Source organism: Brachyistius frenatus, unplaced genomic scaffold (genome assembly GCF_029030835.1).
Source record: "Brachyistius frenatus isolate BFR_SWC_R1_liver_20210118 unplaced genomic scaffold, ASM2903083v1 Contig_29, whole genome shotgun sequence".
In the NCBI taxonomy this organism is placed as follows: Eukaryota; Metazoa; Chordata; class Actinopteri; family Embiotocidae; genus Brachyistius; species Brachyistius frenatus.
In genome coordinates this window covers 2,684,710-2,707,366 of record NW_027210628.1, presented here as the reverse complement: position 1 = coordinate 2,707,366, position 22,657 = coordinate 2,684,710, and the positions used below count along the sequence as shown (strand labels likewise).

At 41.9% G+C, this 22,657-nt stretch overlaps 1 protein-coding gene across 5 annotated transcripts in view; it reads right to left on the bottom strand.

The window, feature by feature from the left end:
- dab1a (DAB adaptor protein 1a) overlaps positions 1–22,657 on the bottom strand; it is a 215,744-nt gene that overhangs the window by 71,973 nt on the left and 121,114 nt on the right. For 3 of the 5 annotated variants that reach the window (XM_069699155.1, XM_069699159.1, XM_069699160.1), the window contains exon 1: positions 9,469–9,757. The gene's annotated coding sequence lies outside the window, so the exon portion shown is untranslated. Of the gene's footprint in view, positions 1–9,468; positions 9,758–21,623; positions 21,681–22,657 lie in introns of those variants that run through there. The other 2 variants (XM_069699157.1, XM_069699158.1) reach the window with 1 other exon arrangement.

The following is a 22,657-nucleotide window of genomic DNA, read 5'->3' as shown; positions in this document are numbered from 1 at the left end:
AAAAATATGTATAAAACGCATGAGTGCATTATTTGTGAATACAAGAGTACATTAAGATCACATTTACAGTCCAAAGCTGCAGCATTGTGTCTATGGAAAAACATGCATACCTATATTATCTTAGATGTGTGCATCATACAGAGCCCACACAAGGTCACAGTGGGGATTTTGTCTGTACTATTTTTGCGTTACTTTAGAGTGACTTTTTCGTCCACACCTTCAGCTCTGGCTAATCAGGCACAAGTCTGCACCACTGCATTTAGAAAAGAAAACTAGAAAACTGGAGCTGCTGGTTTACCAGATCTTTCACTGAAACTGTGAACCCCCCACTCCCCGCCGGTACGTGTTGGTAACATATCTGTCAAGAAACACTGCACGTTCAAACAGCCGGATAGATTGAACCACAGCAGCAGCCAAAGTCCAAACAGTAACCATACCCAGCCATGGCTTCGCCCATCACAGCCAGATAGAGCAGCTGCAACTGTTCATATGATCAGAAGGAATACAAAAAGTGACGCAGAAGTAATGCAGAAAAATAATTCCCACTTTAACCTTTTAGGGGCCGTGCATCATTGTATTTGGATTTGCATTAAAACTGTAGACATTGTGATTGAGAGGTAAACACAAACTGATTAATGAGCAATACTTCCCTGTAGTGTGGTGGAGGTGACAAGTGAGACATCTCACAAAAATATGAATAGATACTTACATTAACAAGTTTTTCTTTGATAATAAGAGCACAAACTGTCCCTTATACTGTAGGTCCATTAAAAAACAAGTTGAGAGCTTTTTTTTGTTTGTTAAATCAACTGTATCTAGTCTGCAAACCTCCAAAACTTGTTGCAATCAAGGTAGAAATAATGTGGTGAAAACCTCAGGCCCTAAAAGGGACCACTTGATATGAGTAGGTCTTCAGTTTAAGCCATAATAATGGGTTTATCTCAACAGCTGAAATACAGTGGCATGCAAAGAGCCATGAGAAATGATTGAATGAAATGATCTTCACAATCACTGCTGGCATAATATACTTTCTACCAAGTGCACCTTTCCCACTCTCTCCGTTTACGGTCACTGCAGTGGCAAAAGCGACTGACCTCTGCACAGCAGGTCCAGAAAACTGCCAATGAAAACACTGATCGGAGACACGACAGACTTCCTTCAATCTACTCCCCTCACCTCTCTAAACGCATGGCAGCGTATGAAAGGGCCCAAAGAGTGTGCATGTACGAGCACAGTGGGAGGTAGTGTGATGAGAAAATAGTAGAGCAGTGTGTGTCCAAGTTTGTGAACGTTCACAGGTGTGTGCGTTCTTCATAGACGTGAGGGTTGACGACTCAGCGTGGAGGATAAATGACCGAGGCTGAGCAGTGAAATGGCCACTTCCAGCTCTGCAGCCCCGCTGACACTGTGAGGCTTCAGCTATTACTCACCTCAGCTTTAACCTCTTCTTTTATGCCTTAGTTAATTTTCTTCTCATACATAAACATTTTGGCAGTAGGCATAAAAACGGCAGGATTTTAATCACTTTTGTTATGGAATAGTATCTATAGTTCTACCTGAAAAAGGTTGATCAGGTACAGATAGAGTACAGTGAGCAAAGATATAAAAAGCACTTAAAGGCGAGGCCTCAGAGGTTTTTCACTGTTGCATTAATGCTGCATGAAAAAACTAATCCCATTTTGATCATTTTAATGTTTTGACCTTAATTGAAACTTAACTTGGTTTATGGGTTTAGTGGATTTCATGACCCATGAAGCCACATAAAACCTCATTCTGTGATCACTACGGCGAGCTGCAGCATACCTTTGTACATGTGTGAAAATGCATGAGGGGATGCATGTGTGTTTATGGATGGAGAATATGTGAGTGGGACAGTGGGCGTCAGAAAGTGTGAGCTCTGCAGGCTGAATGGAGGAGCTTCTGGGCACCCATCCGCTCCCTTTGAGCCTGGGCATGAGGCGGGCCCCAGGTGCTGCAGGAAGGCAGCTTGGGATGTGGTTCTGGTTCAGAGACAGCTCTTCTGTTCTGGACACAGATGCTAGACCACCACATTTCTCCCCACCAGGTTAACCTGCTTAAATAGTTTAGCACGAACCAATGATGGTACGCGCAGCTCCAATATAGTGGTACGTAAGAACCTTGCTGAAAGACCTCACAAAATTGTACCCCAAGTGACCAAAGTCCCAGAAAATTGTAATTTCAATTAATTTTCTTAGAGACACCCCTTATTTCCTATCCACATCAAACTAGGATGCAAAAATTAGGTGTTAATCATTTAAATATTTTGCTTAGCCATGCAGGGTGCCATCACATCACAACTGACCTACCAACACGCTAACGTCAGCTTGATGCAGTCGGAATCAGACTCCTCAGTCGATGATTTTAGCAAGCGGAAGGAGTGCAATTTTGAATTAATTACAAAGTCCAAAAAACAGTTGAGAGGCAAGTGACAATGCTGCACCTGACAGGTCAGATGAACTTTTCAAAGCGAAGTTGAGTAGTTGAGGCCCCGAGTGGTGCTTTTTCTAAGTAAGAGATGTATTCTTTGATTTTGAAACAGTCGCCTTGTATTGTTGTTGTTATTTAACCTTTTTCAAGCTATTGTAGGTTGAAATTAGGGAACTTGATATCTACAGTTGGAAGTGATAATTAGGAACATTGGTTTGATAGATCGTGGTACATGGTTTAAAAGGTTTGTGAACTTCCGGTCCACCATATAAGTCGACGCTAACCTATGAGGAATTTGAAAAGGTTATTGTACCTTGTCTTTCAAAATAAGACTATGTCACTTCATCATGACTGCTGCACTACGTAAGTAAACACACTGTAAAACATCACAGTGAATTAGGTGCGGAAGACAGTGTAATGATGGATATTGAATTGTGGCTAATCTTTACAAACACAGAGTAAGTAAGGGAGAGACAAAGGGGAGAATCATGGGATGGTTAAAAATTCATTAGTGAGCATCAACAGAAAACCACAGATGGAGAGAAATCATGAGAGAGACAAAGAGAGGAAGAAAGAGGGGGAGAAATACAAAGCGGAAATCCTCTGAGGAAACGATCTTTCCCTTCCTGTCTTCTTCTATTTCTTTCTCTAACTTTGTTGCAGTCTCACAGTGAGTCAGTGAAGCTGCTCCACAGGGAGGAGGCGCTAGCAAACCCCCCAGCAAACCCCAACAAAACCGTTCTCCCTCCATACATGCATTCATTATCTATTGTATTCCTTGAATAAAGAATATTGTACAACACCAGGCATCTCTGCTCCTTTGTACATGGCTAAAAGAAAAGCAAAGAAAACAAATTAAATTGTAATTCATGACACTTTGTCACGTTTCGTCCAGCGCCTAAAATGTCACAAGAAGCATGTGACACTGTTGGGGTCTGCTGAGGCATGACACAGGGCACTGTATATCACCAGTGTGTGTGTGTGTGTGTGTGTGTGTGTGTGTGTGTGTGTGTGTGTGTGTGTGTGTGTGTGTGTGTGTGTGTGTGTGTGTGTGTGTGTGTGTGTGTGCGTGTGTGTGTGTGCGTGGTTTGAGGAAGGGGGGGTGGTCACGGATCTCGACTTCTGGGGAAATTAGAATGTAAGGCGTTGGATTAATTGAAGTGTTAATGTGCTGTGACTCCACTGTGGTGCATGGATCTGCATGTGTGTGCGTATGTCTTTACCTCCTGAAAATGGCTCTTCTAAAGTGCTTTTGTTTGCTGTGAAAACTAATTAATCAAGTAAACACCTTTGTGATTTCATCCCAATGTGGCATTCGGTAGAGAAAGGAGGACAGATGATTGGAGCAGGACGGACGGGGGAAATATAGATTAATTGTGATAATAATGATGTGAAATACTAATGTGATGTGAATGCGAGAAGGAGAAGAAGAAAAAAAAAGAAGGAACTCCAAGAGTCTCAGTTCCATAATCAACAGCTTATCTGAAACAAGAGGATCCCTGAAGCTACGCTACAGGCAGAGAGCGATGGAGGGAGAGACAGGGAATAAGAGCGAGAGACAGACAGAGAGAGAGAGAGAGAGAGAGAGAGAGAGAGGTATAACAATGCTGAGTGAAGCAGAGAAAGTAGGAACAGGGCAGAGATGGAGAATCAAAGACAGAGATTGAGAAAACAGAGAGGACACAGTAATGATGAAGATGTAGCGCAGTGATAAAGTACAGAAAAGCAAAGGGTTATAAAAAGGCTTGTGACACTGTTGAATGACATAATAAAAGTAATTACACAGTGGTTATACAGTCATTGTTAGTCTGGCACTAAGAAGCAGAGTGTGGACGTTGATCTAGTGTGACAACGAAAATAGATTTTGAGTTTATTTTGGTGCATGTAGGACTTTAACATTTCCAATATCTAATGTATGTTTTTAATTGTCCAAACGCTTATTTGCTCCTGTTGTGCGCAAACAGAGCACAGCACCAAGTCATGCACAGAGCAGGGGAAAGTTATAACCTTTGTGATTAAGTATTTAAAGTCACATTGCTTGATCAAAAACAGGACCTTAGTCAGACACATTTTTGTGAGCACCAGGTGACGTCTTCAGGTGGTATTTCAAGAGGGGTACAAGGTCATTGTGCAAGACCAAAACAGGTGCATGAGGTCTTGAGAGCGACGAGGTGGGTTTTCTTTTACATTCAGAGCTCAGGGTCAGATTGTCAACATCGGGTTCTTCTGTGATGTTCAAAAGCGTCTGAGGAAAAGTATTTGGTGCAAACAACACGAACTGTGGCGCTCACAGCACATTGATAAGGCACAAGTTTCTCGCCCACAACAACACCATCATAGCTTCTCACCACTGGATCTGACCCCTTGTGACTTCTTTCCGTTTCCCCAAATTTTGACACAAAATATGATGTGCACTCATTGCTCAAGTTTCAGGACCATGTTCAAACAATAGATGTGCCCCAACCAGTAGCAAGAAAAATGTGTGTAACTGAAGGGTTGATTGCCCCTTATGTATATAACTAACTAAAGATACAGGATATGTAAACACATTGTTTGGAGTAATGTCTAAAAGGTGGTTGTCAAACACTTTCTACACTTGTGACAAAGATATGCAATTAAGCAGGATATTTTACTCTATTGTATCAGTGCACTCAACTTGTGAGAATTTAATAATTATATATGACTATAAAAAGAACACCAATATAACAATTTCTAATTTCCCTTAAGTATATTTTCTGCATTATGTTCTGTAAAAGAAGTTTTCATATCGGCGTATAATCAGCCAACATATACGCCAATACTGATTTATGTGTGCAAATATTGGCTGATAAACTTGGCCCGACGATATATCAGTCAGACTCTACTCTGCATACAAGTAAACAACACACAGCATTCAGTTCATCTACTTATCACATTTCAGAGTGCCACTCTACAGCTGGAAGTCCAGCTCCAAAAGCAGCGCATGCCAAACCCACGCAGCAGCAGTCTTTTTGTGGTCAAATACAGTGTAAGGGAAGTGAAAGTGTGTGTGCACGCGCTGCTGTTGTGTCTGTTGATGCTAATCCCAGTGGTGTGGAAAGATTGCGAGTGTTTTAAAAAGATTAGAGATTACAGACTGCAGAGGCAGATTAGCTGGCAGCTTGATCTGAACCTCTGGATGGACTGCCCTGCTCTCTCACAGCCCCTCTGTGGGCATGGGTAATGTGCTTTAGTGTGCCTGTTTGTATTCAAGAGGTAATCATGATTGGTGGTAATGATAGTTTTGTGCACATTAAGGCTTAGAAATGTGGTTGTCTGCGTGGATATTGATCTGCCAGACACTCACGTACTTCCCGTTTCCTTTGCAGTAAATAAATGCGGAGAAATGGTGAACGTATATCCATGAATAGTCCCAGTGGGCTGTAAAATATTCTTGATGCCAATTATATCTGAAAGTCTGATATTTCACACACGCGCGCGCGCACACACACACACACACACACACACACACACACACACACACACACACACACACACACACACACACACACACACACATGGAGTGGATCAATAGGAAGGGCAGCCAGCCAGGAGCCAGTCAATTCTCCCTCTTTTCCTCTCGGTGTAATGATGGATCCCCTACTGAAAATATACCAATACTTAACATGTTACAGCCTGTTTAAAATACTGCAGGAGTACATTTCACTGATTTCTTTTCTTCCCTTTTACCTAAATGTGTAACAATTCTACCTTTGACAGTGGTGTAGATTTGATAAGGATACGAGGAGGTTAAAGGAAAGTGCTTTTGCAGCATCTTGGGCTGAGGAGAAGTCAGTCCTGGTTCAATCATGAGTCAGAGCTGAGCTCAGACACCCCAAGTGCACTGGACTTAATTTACAGAGGCAGCAGTGAAAAGTGGATCACAAGAACTGCCTGTTTTGATATTGGACACAAATGACTTTCCTGTGGACAAGGGACGGACAGGTTTGTCAGAGGTCTGTGTAAAAGTGCACGCTGCGGTGGAGCAAGACAAACATGAATTGCATTTACACAGCAGTTCTCCTTTGAACGGAAAACTTTTACCTCAATCATAACTGCGTTTGGAATATTCAAATGTTAAATTTCGCTCTTGTTGTCATGTTAGATATAAAGTGGGTTGAAAAAAAAAAAGGTATTCCCTTTGGGCTTCAGGGTCAAACAGAAGAAGAAAATAATGAAGACAGGCAACTTGGTAAATGTTAGTTTCCTTCATGCACAATTTGAATTATGCTGCAGCTGCCTGCTCATTGTCTGCACTACAGCTAATTTACAGAAATGCCACTGAGACACAGGCGCTGTCACGTCCTGCAGGTAACTTGAATAGGCTGTCGATTAATTGTAGCGTTGAATTGTATCCATAGCAACAAGAGTCAATGGGGTGCCTCAGAATAGGCAGCTATGCGAATGATAAGGTTACAGTCAAACACAGCGGGGAAAACATGTTATGATTCGAACTTGACCAATTTATGGAACATTTTGGTTGACGCGGTGCTTCAAGACAATAATTTCTTGACAAATTCAAAAATGTGTTCCCCTCTTAAAGCTTGTGATCCACACACCCAAGACTCAAAGAAAATTTAAATTGTAGTTGGATTAAAGCTGACTCATCCCAGGCTAGGTTAGGTTTTCAAGCAAGTTTGCCTAAAACTCTAAACAGTTCTAAATGTTTCTTATTAAGACAGTGGTGTATATGATTTAAACTTTACGCTAAACATAGTTAAAGGAAGACCTTGAGCCTGATGTCATTCTTTTTAGGCAGTGCTTTATTTTCTTAAAGCTAGTCACTTTATGCAGACATTTACATGGTATCTTTGGAGTTTCTGTGCAGCATAAAACTGTTCTGTGTGAAAAGAAGGCTTTCCAGATATCAGAGGTTTCCACATGTCTCCAAGTGAGATACAAAATCAGTTACAAAACTACTTTTGCAAAGGCTGCGAAAAAAAGAGCTCTTTTCTGTTTAAGATTTAGTCCAGCATTAAGTATCATTATAGACACTGCACAGAGACAAAACTCACCACACTGCAAGGGAACAACATAAATTGCAAGAGGCAGGCTGGGTTGTAAGAAGTGACAGAATGGGGGGAAAAAAAAATAATAATTAGAGAAGGGAGGCTGTAGACGGAGCAGACGGCGATGAGAATCAAAAGAGGGAGAAAGAGAGCCTTCAACAGTGTTTTCTTTGAGAGTTTCCACACAATACTCGTTGGGTTTCTATGACAACCTAGACTCGCCAGCTGGGCCCATACAGGCAGAAGTAAGAGGCCTGTTTGGCAGAAGTGGAAAAAGTATTCAAGTCCTTGAAAAGTAGACACATTTTAATTAAGAAAAGTAATCAAAAATAACATAGCCTACTTTCACACTTCTACTTTTAAAGCTGTAGAAACGAAACTACAGGAGTAAGTGATCGCTGCATCTGCTGTATGTACAGTATGAGAAGTGTTTTAAAGTTTTGACTGGTCTTTTGGGGCACTTTTTGGGGAGCAGTAGTTTAAACTGCGGAGATGAATCATATTTTATGATGTGTATGTGTGGCTGTAACTACAGCTATCAGGACTATATGAGTATGTCCATCTGACTTAGTACAATATGTCAAAAAAATATCACAAATTAGAAAAATGTAAGTAAACTGACAATGCCTCAGAACAGAGAGCATTAGTTAAGTTAACACACACATGCAGGTGGTTGGACTACTGATGTTAAATCTGTGACAAACCCAAAGCAAATAGTCCCTGATGACATGTGTTGCAAGAGGAATCTCATTTGAAATTCACATTCACACAAACCAGCTACATGCAGTATAGGCTCCATCTACTGTATACAGCAGCTCCACATGTAAAGCTGATGCAGGTGGTGTGCCAGACATAAAAAGAGGGAGGAGAGTGAGGGTCTGCAGAGCACCACAGCTTCATGATTAATGCGGCTTTTAGCTGCAGCGCAGCCAGGGCCCCGGTCCCCCCCCCCCCCTCTCTCTCCCCTGCCCGCCCGCCCCCCAAAGCAAGCAAACTGACCGGGGCTACCTATTCAACTCTGTCGACTGTTTTCTCTTCCTCCATCAGCCAAAAACCCAGCGACAGGAGAACCGCCTGTATAACCCACAGACCATTGACCACATTTCTCTTGTCTACAGCAACACTTCATCATCGTATAACCTCGACTGTACCGCGTTACACTTGCTTTCACTTCCCTCCCATTGTGAGCCCACCCTCCAAAGTGTGCACACACCAGGAACATGCGGCGGGAATGGAAAAGCCTCCGTGCGTAAAGGGACATTAAATAAAGTTGGCAAGGATGCGCGGCCGTAAACTTATGAAGAAAAAAACACAAGTTAAGTGTATTAATGTCAAAAAAACACATGGAATAGCTCAATCGAGATTAATTTAAATCGGAAGATATTAAAAATACTAGAACACATAGTAAGGTTACTCTAAAGTCAGACCGGATACCCTTGTCCCAAAGATTTTTTTTTTTCTCCGTTGGGGGCAGAGGAGCAGGCAAACACGCATCCACCAGGCAAGGAAAGCACGTTGAAGTGCACGTTAGACAGAAAGATTATGTTTCGGGAGAAGAATGGACCAAAATTTGTTTTATCACTTTATAGTAAATAATGGTGTCTAATCTAGCGCTAAATTTGGGAGGGAGGGACACCCCGTAAATACGCACGCCAAATGCAGCAAACCATGTCTTTCCTCCCGCCTAATAACACACAAACACACACACACAGCCTCTGACCACTATTTTAGTGAGGGGGTCACTCCCCCCACAACCGCCCAACACGCACACACACGAGCGCGCACTAAAATCCCGATGCACCAGCAGCAGCAGCAATAGATAATTCATTGCAGTCACAGGAGCAGAGCACAGTGAATCCACAGGCTTCTAAATACATCAACTATCACGCACCGATCTAAAAGTACACACTTTGTGGATCGTCCACACGGGACCGGGACCAAATTTCCCACTTGTTTCTGCGTCCTCTCGGGCTGTTTGCACTGGCGCACTTACCTTTGCACAAGAGCGAAAAGGAGCACAGTTAGTTCCCATTTTGAGAAAAAGGGTTTAGAATCCACTCATTCCCGTGTATCTCCTCCTGGTTTACTCAGACATCCACAGTGGGTTTCAGCAGGGAGAGTAATCCAGTTTTCCATCCCGGGGAGAGCGCTTGCAAGCTTCCTTACATCTTTTTCCACAATCCTTCCAAAACTATGTCAGGCTTCTTTCAGCGCGTTTTTTCTCTCACTCTCTCTCGCTCTCTCTCTCTCTCTCCCTCCTCGGTCCTCTGCCCCCTCTTCTTTCCTTTCCCTCTCTCTCCCTCTCTGAGGTTGCCTGGTTACCTCTTTCTGTAGGCTGGTTTAGACCGCCGGCCGGCAGCCAATCACAAGACTGGGTTCGTCTTAACCCCTCCACCGCTGAGTTGTCCTGATTTCCAGCTTTCAAGGAGTGAGTGAGTGTGTGTGTGTGTGTGTGTGTGTGTGTGTGTGTGTGTGTGTGTGTGTGTGTGTGTGTGTGTGTGTGTGTGTGTGTGTGTGTGTGTGTGTGTGTGTGTGTGTGTGTAGGGGGGGGGGCATGAGGAGGAGAAGAAGAGAGGCACTGGGTGAGGGATTTAGAGAATGTATATTACAGAACTATAATGAGCAATGAAAGATGAAAGAAGAAGCAGTGGAAGACAGAGAAGGAGGGCCTGAATAGTGGATTTACATATAAAATAAAAAAGTTTGAAGAAATGTCAGCAGACGTGTGAATGGTCGTGTGAACTGCATCACAGTTTGGACAGACAGCTCTGGTTTAAAAATGACTGAACTGTCCAAATTTCCCAGTCATCACATGGCCACTCCCGTTTCTGCACATACGTAGTAATGCTGACATAGAAACACACTCACCCAGACATGACAGCAAGAAGCAGTCATGCCTTCACCCAGTCGTTCAGCAGACTATCGATTGGTTAACCACCCACAGTTAAGTCGAGCAGCCCAGATCGTACGTGAGTCATGGACTTGTGAATTCACCATGTCTAACCTTATTGCTCTTAGAGTGGGAGTGCACTTCAAGTTTTCAGAACTTTGAAGACATGATAGAAAGACACTTTAAACACTGCTTATTTACTGTTGTTTATTGATTAAAGACTGACAAAAGAAAATGTAAATATAATGTGCGCAGCTATATCATATTTGTTGAATTATAATATTTTGCAGTTTCATGTTTTTTCTCCCTTCCCCATTAAGCCTCACTCTTGTGCACCCTGTCCCCCTTTATGGTCACTCTTTTCACTTTTCTATCCCTGCCCCTCCTCCTCTCCCTCATCTCCTCAGATCATCCCCCTCTCCCCATGTGTTGTGCTGCTGTGGGGAGTTTAGGAGCCGCAGCGTGGACACAATTCCTCTGATCTCCACAAAGACGGGAAGACACTCGGCACTCTTCCATCTAAAACCTTTTTCCAACACATTCAAACAAAGATAGGGCCCTGGTTAGACTGTTGGTAGAGACAAAAGGGTGGGGTGGAATATGCCAAGAAGAAATCAGAAAATATGATATAGTGTCCTTCGTAAACATTGTAAATTTGGTTAAACGGACATCAGGAGTGTTCAAAGTTGTACAAAAAAATTAAAAAGTGCGGTCCAAAGTCTGAGATCACCACTTGAATTTAATACAAAATGTTTTATTCCAAATGGTATGTGCTGAAAAGTTTGAATGTATTATCAATGTACATGGATATTGTATCTGTTTTCCCCATTTTGCTTTGATGACAGCAGCACTTGAGCTGCATGGATTTAACAGGTTTGTTCAAGCCTAATAATCCCAGTTATCCCAGCAGGATCTGACAATCTGTGTTCCAATACTACCATACTTTTTAGTATGCCAGAAAAAGATATAGCAAGTCTGAATACATGGTGCCAAAAATAGCAGGATGCTCTACTACATTCAGTCTTATTTTGCAGTCTGTAGGCCAGCATGCTATTCTGGCTGTTCTGACCCACAATCCTCTGCGCAAAGGAACATACGTCACATCGACTGCACCGCTGAGAGAGTTGGTGGCACTAATGCTGTGCCTGTAGCGCTATGGATCAAAGTTCAAAGCGCATTTTAATGACAAAGTAGTATGTCCCAATTGTATGCATATTGCATGCAACAGGACATACGTTGTACAGGTAGCTGCAGTACGTACTCTAAGTAAAAATAAATATTTTGCAATTTGAAACATAGCTATCATCAAGCTTCAATGATGTCAGGAATGTTTGGCTTTCTCAACCTTCAAGAGTCCCTATAAAAGTTCAGAGGTCAGGTGACCATGGAAGAAAGTCCACGACAGGCAGCAACAGTTCTTGCAAAGCTATGAGGCGTGTGTGGGTTCAGTAGCAATCCTTCTCCACCTGGTCTCATCCATAAATAGGACTTCATCCAGTCATCCACTGTGAAATGCTGCTACATCTTAGCTCACCACAAGTGTTTGTCCTTGTTTCCCCTCCACAGGAGTGGTTTAGAGATGCTACTTGTCCTCTGAGAGCACTACGAGACATTCTTCTTTTGACAGGACTTTTACTGATTGGACTTTCTGTGTCAGTGATTAAGTTGTTTTTCTCTCGCCCAGTGAACAATACTTGATGTATTGATCTTCTGATGGTGTGCTCACTGTTGGTCTGCCTGATTGTGCTTTGGATACAACTGATCCAGTTTCCGCCAAGTGTTTTACCCGTGGAGGGTTAATGACATTGCATCTGTGACACTGTTTTGACGGTCCTCTGCATGAAGCAAAGCCTTTTTTCTGCCTAATTTTGTCGGCTCTCTGATTTGGTCATTTTTCTCTTGATTTTTGTGCTCCTGGGAAAATAGGCTGCGTGTTAAATGGTTCCTTTTACTCTGTTTTAATTGTATTTATTGTTAATTCTTTCTTTGCGGGGCTGTAGCCTACAGACAAAGTTAATACAGTTGGCTGTGTTTTAGTTGTTGAAGACATTAATCCTCAATTATTTAGCATTTATATTTCACATTCAGAGCTTGTGGCAGGAGAAGAACACATTTCCTTTCCTACTTGAAAGACCACGGGGGTAGACGTTGATGTAATGACGTAATGATGTAATAATTTGTGCACAGGGTGTTCAATTTTAAACGCTGACTAAACTCTCAATGACATTCCTGTGTTTGACTTCCTTTCCTGGTCAATCTGCTCTGAGCTGTTTGATGTGGCTTTTGTCAAAAATAGACTTGGAACGTATTTTTTGTGCACCGGAGTGCAGAGACGCTTCTGGGTCGCTTCTAAAACGCCCTGCGGCTCGTCTGGTGGAATCACAAGCCTATCGTCTGGTATTACCACAATCAGTTCTGGTGGCCGTGTCACTAGGGATTATAAACCACGGTGCAATGTTTTGGAATCTGATAAAGATGTCAATCGGATTTCATCATTGCAGTCATGTCTGAAGTACCACATCCCCACCAACGCAGATCCCTGATATGAACATCTGGTTATTATCAATCCATCATTTGGTTTGTGTCATCTCCGGTTAGATTTCCTCACCAGAAAGACACATAGAATAGATATTGACACTTGAGGATGAGTGACTCTATGCTGTGCATGGTTCATACACACATATTCATATCATCCCGACATAAATCAACCTGTGTGTATTTAAATCTCATTTGAATTACAAAATTTCTATCTCGTCCACCTCACTTTTCTCCATGAACTTCTCCCCACCACTCTCTCTCTCCTCCGGTCGTCTTTTCTTCTCCCTCCCTGCTCTGTTTTACCACCTAAGTTTAGCTGTAGTTTACCTTCTCTCTCTGTGCAGGGCTCCTGCTCTCTATCTTCCTCTCACACCTCAGTATCTCTGCCCTTTTTGCCGTATCTCCCTCCCTCAGTATCTGCCACCCTCTCTCACCTTCCTCTGCTCTCAGTCTCTGTCGGTCTGTCTCAGCCTGGCTGAACAGATAACTCCTGGATGCTCATGTGGGCAAACCAGCGACTAGCTTTCTCCCTTTCCTCTCACTCCTTTCACACACAGTCACCTGAGTAGATATAATTGCATTAACACACACACACACACGCGCGCACACGCGCACACACACACACACACACACACACACACACACACACACACACACACACACACACACACACACAGCCCTTTCTGCAGACACACACGTGCGTGCACACACACAGCTCGTTTATGGTAATCCATGGGAATGTCCAGATGGATATGATCTCTGATGAGAACGTGAAGGTCAGCTCCTTCGTACTGCTCACAAAAAAAAACTGTTTCACAGCATTAGGTTTCCTCTAATTCACACATATGCAGCCAAAGAAGCAGACAGAGACATAGAGGATGAAAAGAAGAGAGATAGGGACAGACAGAGAGAGAGATAAAAAAAAAAAAAAAACAGAACAGGGAAAAGAATGGAAATTTATGCATATTATCAGCAAAACGGGTCAAACTCGTTAAAGGCAACAAAGGCAGCTCTCTAATTGCCTGAGCAGAGCTGTGAACTGCTAAACTACTGTAAGAGCTGTAAAGTACAGTTGGACTGTGGGTCTCCGACACTCATTTCATCCTTACAGTAAGCTTGTATAAAACCTTAAGCCACGTAACATGTTGACCAACAATCTTCAAAATGTATAGACATCAGATTCAGAACCAAACATATGAAAACATTTTCGAATTGAAATGCAGTGAACTCAGGAGTCAAACCAGCGGCTCAACAGATACACAGCGTTGAGATCTGAAGCACATGGTTACAGGACAAACAATCAATATGCTGCATGCCAACTCACCTGCAGTAAAGATATTTAAAAAGCCTGCGACCAGCTAGAAACCACATTCACAAGATCTTCTGGGCATTGCATTTAACTAATGCCATAGAATATATATAAAGATACTATAGAAAAGCAGTTCAAATTTGTTTTTCATTTGATGCACATCATATGGTGCAGTCATGTTCAAAATTTAAATCCAGTAACATTACATCCACATGACTTTCATAACAACATAAATCTTCTTGAGTATAGGACATCTTTTCAATGCCACAAGATTTCAGGGTGGATGACCGGACATGCTTAGCATACATAATACAATAAAGTGATGTGCCATCCCTCACAGTATTGCAGGTTCCAGGTGGAACAGAAATCCCTGCCTTAAGGGCTTGGTATATATATATATTTTTTTTACTATTTACTTTAAGTACTTTTAAATAAAGTACTTTAATTTACACATGAACAGGATACACCTCATAACTCATGGCAATACAGAAATCTTATGTTCACACCACCTTTTTTCTAAAATATTTCCGTACACACGAAACCCAAAAACCACTGCCAACGCTTAAACAAGCACTCCGGGCCAATAGGTGGCGATAAAGTTTACATCAATGATAACGCCAAATACCAGAGAAAAATATTCAGAGGATTCGTAGTGACATCATTTTCCTTTGGCAGTACAGTGACAAAAACAATAGTGGCTAATTATCTATTGATTTATAATTACTTGACGTGTCTTCAACTCGCCGCTATTGTGTTTTTTTTCAGCTGCATGCTCATTACACAAAGTATCAAATTGAGGTGTGACAATAAATCTACTCAGTTCTGTTTTACATATCCACACAGAATGCACAGACACAGCTTTTTTAGAAATCTGCACTAAGGTAGGCCAAAATGTAGACGAAAATGTTTGTTCCGCCAAATATCCATATTAGTGTGGCAAGAGTCTGAAAAAAAAGAGAAGAATACACTGTATTTTATTGAGACATTCTACTGTTTACATGATGTATATTTGTAAATGGTACATCACATGGTTGTCATCGTCCTTTTCATGAGTAGCCAAACTTCAAGAAGAAGGGTTTTTATCTAAATAGAGCCTGTCAAAGGCTGGAGAGGGAGGAAAAAAAACACTGATGCAAGAAAGTTGTTGAGCAGTCACAAATTTGTCAAGCATTTGATGGATAGTGACTAATAGCTGTCGGCCATAAAGTATTTTCTATTTTGGTTTAGTTCCTATCTTTGCTTAAATGTGAAATGTACTGAAACCAGTGCTGAAGTGTGCGCAGGTATTTCTGGGCGGGTGATGTCGGAGGTGGAGCTGAATTCAAGCAACCCCAACGGGACACAAGTCGAATCACTATTATTTAGGCCCAATATTAGCTGCTACTTCTATTAAACCTCTAATTATAGCATACACCACCCTACTATATTTAAATATCTCCTTCTGCAGTCACATGACCTTATAATCAAACAGCTGAAATCAGTTGACACCTGTAAATGAGCCAGTCTCCTCTGAAAAAGCGTCAATACGTCTGGAGGTGAATTTGAGAGACACACCTACACTCGAATGAGATTAGCTTTCACCCAAATGCAAACACAAGTATACAGTGACCTGTCTCATCTACCATCTCCTGTATTGCTTATTTAGCCATGAAACCACAGTATCGTGTCCGTGCGTGTTGATGTGCGAGTGTGTCTGAACGAAAGAAGGAAAAAGAGAGAGGGAAGGCAGAGGCAGATGGAAAAGAGCGGCGATGCTGGACCCCCATCCAAAGATGAAATATCACAGCCTAACCGTAGCTATCAAAGCATGCCACTCTTCAATAACTCAGATGTATCAGGATATCAAGCGCCTGACAGATGTGAGGAGAGTAAAAGAGCATGCGGAGATGAGGAGAGATGGTTGAGGAGAGGGAAAATATATTGAATCTGAAAACTGCATATGTGCACACACATGCAGGGGGAGTTTTGATGCTCTGACAGACCGCTGTAATTGTATTCTCATATGTAAATAAAGTGAGACAGAGACAGAAAGGGAGACAAAAAAAATGTAGGTGACAGGATGACTTGTGTGGGGAAAGTGGGGTGGCGTGTGTGTGTGTGTGTGTGTGTGTGTGTGTGTGTGTGTGTGTGTGTGTGTGTGTGTGTGTGTGTGTGTGTGTGTGTGTGTGTGTGTGTGTGTGTGTGTGTGTGTGTGTGTGTGTGTGTGTGTGTGCGTGTGTGTGTGTGTGTGTGTGTGTGAACCCGCAGGGCGTTAGATAGAAAGATGTGCTCTGCTGAAGTGTCACACATGTTTATGCTTTTATCAAGATGTGTAACTTTGAGGGCTTTTGCCTCTGGGAAGATCCATCAAATTCCATCATGTTTCATTAATATATTTGCGTATGCAGACAAGGGAACATGCACACACACACACACACACACACACACACACACACACACACACACACACACACACACACACACACACACACACACACACACACACACACACACACACACACACACACACACACACACACACACACACACACACACACACACACACACAGTTTTTTCTTTGAACAGAGCGGGAAAAAAGGGGTAATCCCACATCAGTGAGAAGCGCTGTGAGCATGTAGTAGCAGTCTGAACTCATTGCACTCTTAACCCAGACACCCTGAACTAGTAGGTTTTTATATTATATTACATCCGTGATACTAATGTGATGCTCTATTGATCCCAACTCAGCAGTTTTACATAGACCATAATGCTCTACAGCCACTTGCTGTCAGTAGCTGGTGAGTTCCAAATGTGCTTAACAAAAGAAAACAAATAATGTTTGAGAGTTTTACAAAATGAGACAAAACAAACAGAAACACATTAATCTTATACTATAGTATTCTGTGAAAATATACGTGTATCATAATGGGAACATAATTTGAGTCAGGGGAGTAATTAAAGAAGGTTATTAGCATGGAAAGATTAACAGGGTCTTACTGGAAGTGACAGGAGGCAGTGGTGATAACATTACCAGCAACATTAGCAAGTGTTTGTGCTGTTTTTGTTTTTTTTGCAAGAATAAAGTTATAAATGAAGCTTTAATTTCCATTGCATTTTTGTTTGCGTTGTATATTTTGCACTTGCATTAGTCACAGTTTATAGATTTTTGTAGTAAAGCAGTGGAAATTACTCAAGCAGATACAATTTACTTTTGTCATCTGAGTAAAAATGAAAAAAGGCAATTAAACATATCAAATGATATTTCATTATTTTGAGGTGCCCCCGACCAAACAGTCTCCTATTTTGCCAAATAGTCTGCTACCATCTACAATCTGTGTTTTTTACTATCTAAAAGTTACATATTCCACACATACATCACCAGCATGTGCGTATGTGTTAATATTCTGTTTTTGTCTTTTTTTTTTAATGTATTTTTGTGCAAAAATATAACCTCAAATTAGACTCTACCTGCAGTATGTGGTTGCTGCACATTATGTCGAAATCTTAAACCCCTGTAAGAAGAAATTCTCTGCTTTCTCTTCCCAGTCTTTCCACAGGGCGTTCAGACTGCAGCGTCAGAGACAAAACAATCTCTGTGGAGCTGATGGGGATCATTTTAAAGTTTGTTATAAAAACTTGAATTTAGAGAACTGCAATGTCACTAAAGGCTGGTACAAACTTATTCTGCAAGAGTATCAATCATGCAACAGACTACGAGGTGCAATCAAAAAGTTCAAAGACTGTTATTGTTGTGGAGCACTGTGATGTGCACGGAGCAGGAAGAAGCAAGAAGGTTTCCAAGCTAGGTTGCTTGATTAACATCAGCATCTCAGTTACACTTGATTTTGTATTTGCAATTTCACCATTTAGGGAGCACAGTGTATGAAAATATTGGGGAACAGAGAGAAGTCACAAGAAGCCAAATCTGCTGAGTTGGTGTGGTGGGGAGCAACGATTGTGTTGTTGTGGACGAGAAGCTCCCGCGTTATCACTGTGCTGTCTCAAATTGGAGAGCCTAAGTGCCATCACGCAACAGTTCAGGTCATTTGTGTTTCCCTCAGAGAACTCAGAACATCACAGTAGAACATGGTGTTGACGGTCTGACGCTGGGGGACGAGTTCACAATGCACAACATTGTAAAGGTTGAGTAAAACCCACCTGGTTGCACTCCCTAACTGATGCGCCTTTTTCGGTTTTGGGCAGTGACGTTGTACCCTTCTTTAAACATGAATGCCACTCAAAACACCTCGGCTTATTGCGTCATTGCTGTAGGCTTTCTGAAGTATTCCAAAAGATTCTGTTAACGATTTCCCGAGTTTGACACAAAGTTTATATTTATATTTTGGTTTTTTTTGCTCTCTGTTCAAATGGTGAATCACGCTTGTACTAGTGGTAACGAAAACATATGAGTCACAAGTTATGATGTTGATCAAGTGATGACACCTGGAATAATTATTCAAGAAAATGTTACTGCTTTACCCTGCTCCATGTGCATTACTGTGCTGCACTGCATTCATGCACAACAGGTACAATCCTGACATTTTTTGATCAAACGTCATAAAGAATTTAAAATTGGGACCTCTATAATCAAAGAGACATCCATCCATCCACAGTTACAGGATTACAATTACTCTACAACAACCTGTCCTTTCTATCCTTCTTTGTCCAAATAAAGGATCGGTTATAACTGCCCGTTTACTCCTGGAGACCAATACGTGACAGCAAGTACATGTACACTTATCTATGAAGAAATGTATCAAGTGTCTAAACAGTATGGGGGGGGGAAGACAGTGTTGCTGTGTGTGAAGTGGGAGGAGAGTGGTGTTGCTGTTAGTATTAGAAGGAGGACAAAGGGGAAAAAGAGGGCAGAGGAGGCGAAACAAGTCAAGCTGACACACTGTTGTTTCAGTGTATTCTCAATGATGTAAATAATGCAGAGTGGGCTGTTTCTCATGGATGTTGTCTTCATTCATTTTTAAATAGTTCAGTTACACAGTAGAAATCTGGCTTTCTTTCTCGCCCTCTATGTATGTATGTGTGTGTGTGTGCGGCAGCCTGTATGTCCTGGTGTGTATTTAATGTGATAAACTCACGTTTTAGTTGAGGTCACAAAGAACACGCAGGTTAATGGCTCACTGCTAATTGCTTTATGATTGCTGGAGTTAATTAAAGCTTAAAAACCCACTTCAAAACAGATTTGTCGTCTGGTATTGGTACTGACCTCGTCCTCTCCTGTTACATATTTGGCAATGATTCAGGAAAAAAGTCAGGTGACTTTATGGATTTATAGAAAACTTGAGCTTTTACATCTAAAAAATATCATTACTTTGATAACTGCTTCATACAATCCTTCCAGTTACTGTCACACTGTTGCTTCAGGATTGATGACTCTGCCAAGACCGTCTTGTCTCTTATAACATTTTCATGTTTACAAACCCAGACATGTTCGCAGAATCACAGCATATTAAACAAATCAGATATTAAATATTGGTTTTTAGAACGGGCTTTCCCTTTGATGCTGTGAAGGCTGAAAGCAAGGACACAGCAAGAGCTGCAGTCCTCTGCGTGCTTTCTGGGGCTTCACGGTACCGCTAACTGCATTACATTAGTGCATATGGTCAGACACAGTCGACAAAACCAGCTAACCTCCACCTCAACCTCAACTCACAGCACGTGCATGTACATGTTTGAGGGAGAAAGTGTGTTTCTGTGCCAGTGTTGGTGAGCGTGGGGCTCATTGCTCATCTCAGTGGGTATAAATAGAAAAATAGAGAGCCAGGAATATTAGAGCATCATAGTGTGTTTGAGGGGGTGAGACGCTGCTCAGAGCAAAGAAAAAAAAAAATCAGATCTGATAGCAGGTGGATTCAAAGCTGAACAAATGTTCAATCTAATAGCAGGTTTAGTTTGTCAAATTGAAACCATATTCTATCAGATAGACAGGCTGTGGGCCTCCTCACACAATACCAAATAAAAAAGTTGAAGAGGTGCTTTCATTTTACAACGCAGAATTGATTCTCTTTGAAAAAAAGCGCACCTTCACGGTTCTATTTCTTTTGTTGTGCACCATAAAGTCATTGGATCATTAATTTTCAAGAGGTTCAAAACAAAATAGGTACATGGTGGAGTTTACAGCAACCAACAGTTTTTTTTGGCATGATTTCATTGTTTTCTGTTTTGTATTTATGTGATTGATGTGATGTGCTGAGACAAGCCTCAAGTGAGTCTGTCACCATTCACGATGTGTTTTGATTTAAGTATAGTTGCACTGTAACACACTGCACTGTGGGATTGTTAATGCAAAGTACATTCATTGGCCACTTCTTGTTAGCCAATCATGTGGCAGAAACTTAATTAATTTAGGCATGCAGACATGACCAAGAGGATCTACTGAAGTCCAAACCAAGCATCAGAAAAAAGGGGAAGAAAAGTTATTTAAATGACTTTGAACATAACACGATTGTTGGTACCAGCTGAGGATCTTTGAGTATTTCAGAAACTGCTGATCTGCAGAGATTTTCACACACAACCATCTTGGATTTACAAAGAATAGTCAGAAATAGAATCAACATCCAGCAAGCACCAGTTCTTAGAGGGATAACGCCTTGTAGATGGCAGAGGTCAAAGAAGAACGGCCCGACTGGTTCGAGCGGATAGAAATGCAACAGTAAGTAAAAAAACACACTGGAAGATTGTTGTCTGGTCAGATGAGTCTTGAGTGCTGCTGTGACTTTCAGATGGTCGAGTCAGGATTTGGTGTGAACAACATGAAATCATGGATCCATCCTGCTTTGTCTCAATAATTCAGGCTGGTGATGTTATTAGACTGGTGTGGGGTACAACACCATTACACAACTCGGCTCATTTTGGGCCCCTTAATACTAACTAAGCATCAAATAAATGCCACAGCTTTCCTGAGTAATGTTGCTGACCATGTCCATCCCTATAAAACCACAGCGTGCCCATCTTCTAATGACTACTTTCAGCATGTCAAAAAGCTCATATCCTCTCAGACTGGTCTCTTAAATACACAATGAGTTCACTGAACTCAAATGGTCTCCACAGTCCAATAGAGCATCTTTGGGAAGTGATAGAACAGGAGATTTGCATTGTAAAAGTGCTGCCTACAAATCTGCACCCACTGCGTGATGTTATCAGGTCAATGTGGATCAAAATCTCTGAGGAAAGTTTTCAGCATCTTGATGAATCTATGTGGTGAAACATTTAGGCAGTCCAGGGGTCAAATCTCACACTAACAGTACAGAATCCACACTTAAACAAAAGAGCACTAATTTCAAGATTTAGGTTAAAAATACCTGAAGATAAGGTCGGATTTGTGATGAGAGGGCAACGTCTCTCCTAAGATGGTGTGTTTGATGCACACAAGCATGAGAGACATTATTACGGTGTGCTATAAGAACTGAATGCATACCTGGGCGTCCCCACACCTGGTGTCCATATCACTGCTCCTCAAAGAAGGAAAATGCACCTGGAGAAGAGAAGGGGGGAGAAACAGGGGGAGGGGAGAGAGGAGGTATGACATTAAGAAAAAGCACTTGTCAGGTAGCCCATTAGAGTACCATTACAATACCAATCTCTGCTCCCCATCTTTCCCTTTCACAGTGTGCGTGTGTGTGAGTGTGTGTGTGTGTGTGTGTGTGTGTGTGTGTGTGTGTGTGTGTGTGTGTGTGTGTGTGTGTGTGTGTGTGTGTGTGTGTGTGTGTGTGTGTGTGTGTGTGTGTGTGTGTGCGTGTGCGTGTGCGTGTGCGTGTGTGCGTGTGCGTGTGTGTGTGTGTGTGTGTGTATAATTCTCTTAGTGTGCCTCCAGTCACCAGCGGCGAGATGAGATCATTACCTGTGACTGCGAAACTAATGTCACGCACAGCCTCAAAACACACACATATACAGTACACACATGAGCGTACACACAAGGCAGACTAAAGAGAATAATGTGACTCTGCCTCGGTAACAAAACTATGGTGACCGCGGGGCTTGTCTCCATTTGGATAAGGCAGCCTGTTTTACAACCTGGTTCCAACAGCAGCAGATGAAAGAAACAAGAGGATAGAGAGAAGGGAGGAATGACAGAAGGATGAATAGAGGGGGAATCTAATTGGAGACGTGGTGGGAACAAATAGCCACCTTTCTCTTTCTGGGGTAGAAAAAGACAAACTACACTGTGCCGGGAAATAGGTCCGGCTTCAGACATAATGTATGGCTCAGAATACGCTCATTAGCAGTCATGGGACTGTGAATGACAGATGAGAGGAGAAGTAGATGGGGATGATGGGAGGGGTGGAAATGGGTCAGAAGGTGAGGATGACTTGTCCGGCCTCTAATTAACTTCTCCATCAGCCCTATGGCTCTTACTTCATATTATGTACCTTCACAATACTACTATTGCAACAATATAACGAGCATGTGTAAAGGCAGGGAAGGAGGAACCTAAGACTGAATATAAAAAGG